The sequence below is a fragment of the Eubalaena glacialis genome, chromosome 5 (assembly GCF_028564815.1).
Source record: "Eubalaena glacialis isolate mEubGla1 chromosome 5, mEubGla1.1.hap2.+ XY, whole genome shotgun sequence".
Classification (NCBI taxonomy): domain Eukaryota; kingdom Metazoa; phylum Chordata; class Mammalia; order Artiodactyla; family Balaenidae; genus Eubalaena; species Eubalaena glacialis.
The window spans coordinates 78,237,428-78,239,803 of NC_083720.1; positions in this window are offsets into that span (position 1 = coordinate 78,237,428).

The window sequence follows — 2,376 nt, forward strand, 5'->3', positions numbered from 1 at the left end:
AGTAGACAGTAACAAAAGATCATAAAGGACCTTCCATGCTAGGCTTTGTAGTTTGGATTTTATCCTGAGGATAGAAGAGTGACATCAGGTATATGCTTTAAAACATCACTCTGGGGCTTCCCTGGTGGAGCACTGGTTAAGAATCCGCCTGCCAATGCAGGGGACACGGGTTCGATCTCTGGTCCGGGAAAATCCCACATGCCGCGAAGCAACTAAGCCCGTGAGCCACAACTACTGAGCCGGCGTGCTGCAACTACTGAAGCCCGTGTGCCTAAAGCCCGTGCTCCGCAACAAGAGAAGCCACCGCAATGAGAAGCCCACGCACCGCAACAAAGCGCAGCCCCCGCTCGCTGCAACTAGAGAAAGCCCGCGTGCAGCAACAAAGACCCAACGCAGCCTAAAATAAATAAATTTATTTTTTTTTAAAATCACTCTGGTTTGGCAGACTCCTGTTTCAAAAGGGACAAATTAAATCCATACATTTATATCTTGTTTGCCACAAAACCCCATTAAAAATGACAGAAGAAACAAACACAGGAATCCACAGCAGAGGAATTCTGAGGAAATTTCTAGAAGCTACGAAGTATATGAGATCAGACTGATATAGAATCCAAAACTGTGAATCCTTAACATAAAGTCAATGTTCTGAAAAGAGAGAAATGCACTACCAAGGCAGTGGTTCTTAGCTTTTGGAGGGAGAGAGGGGAGTTGGTATAAACACCTTTGGAGAATCCAATGGAAGCTACAAAATCTTTCCTCAGAAAAATTCTAATAAAATTTTGGGTATACCAAATGTCTTCCAGAACTCCCTTAAACCCTCTGAAATCCAGGCATAATTGGCTTGAAATATATGACAGTTCCACAGCTAGAAGTCCACAGCCCTTCTCATGATTTTTACTAATTCACAGAGATTATATCCTCCTGAGCTAGAGCTCATTGGATCATTAGTGCTGTTTTTGCATTGTACATATTAACCAGACATGAAATGTGACAGGCACCATAGGATATAGCCATAAGCTGGACATAGTTTCTGCTCACAAGGAACTCACAGATTAATAAGCAAAAACTCATTCAGTTAAAAAGTTGAGTACCAACTATATGCCAGGGAGTGTGCTAGATCCTAGGGATGCTGCAGTGAGCAAGGCAAATATAGTCCTTGGCCTCATGGAAATTACAGTCCATCTGGAGAGAGACAGGCTTTAAGCGATGAGCAGTGCTCAGAAGTAGAGAGCTCCATAAGAGAGTGTAATGGGGAACCTTGCAGAGTCTGCAAAGTCAAAGAGGTAACCTTTAACCTGGAACCAGAAGGATACAGAAATATTGAAGGATGAAAAGGAATTAGCTAGTGTGCCGAGAAAGAGAGGAGGGGGAAAGAGGCAGGAACTGATAGGATCGTGACCAGAAATGAGCCTGCAGAGTAGGCGTTCAATAAAATGTCCTGTCCTCATCAAGAGTACTCAGTAGGTACTCGGTTTTGACAAGCACATCTTGATATTTAAGGTCTTACAAAAGCTCTAAATCCCCTATGTCTGTGTGTTACTTGAGTGCTTACTATGACAGGATGCAGGAAGTATCGTTTATCCCTAGAACAATTATATATTATCCCTATTTTACAGCCGGGAAAACTGGGACTCTGATAACACGTTCACAAGTCAGACATCTAGTGCGTCACATAAGCCAGGAACTGAACCTGGGTATTCTCACACCAAAACACATCACCCTTCCAGCCTTATTGCCAACTGCTCCTGAAATGCAGCCCAAAGGGTAGCCAGGGGGTTTTCACCAAACGTGCTTTGCACTTGGAGATTCTTTTCTTCTTCTTTGCCTTTCCTCATATTCGCTTCTCTGACTGAACTTTACCCAGAACCAACCCCAGGTTTTCCTAATCACCTTTCAAGATCCCAGTCAAATACCAATTCCTCTATGAAGTATTCCCAGGCAGCAAGAAGCCGTCTCTCTCCCCCTCCCCTTCTCTCCCATTCCTTCAGATGACCCCCCTACGGTTTCTAGATGGTATTTTACCACGCCATAGACCTGTTATTTATTTTCCATAGACCTTCGTCCAGCTCCGCCTCTAGGGACCTGGACACTTCTCCGCCCCCAGCGGTCGCGGCGGAAACGCACGCTGTTTTTAGCCGAATCTGTTTGGTGAATCCTTTTCAACCCCTTCCTGGGGTCCGACACCTCGTTCCTCCAGACCCGCTTCTACTAAGGTGTATCGACTCTTATCTTCGCAAATTTCTAGGTACGAGAGTGAAGACTACGGTCTTTGACGCCGACTCTGGAATAAAGACGCTTCCGACTGCGAAACGCTTAACAACCACCTGCTTCCTTCTCCGCTTGGCCACCTCCGAGATCCTCTTCCGGGGCAAAAGG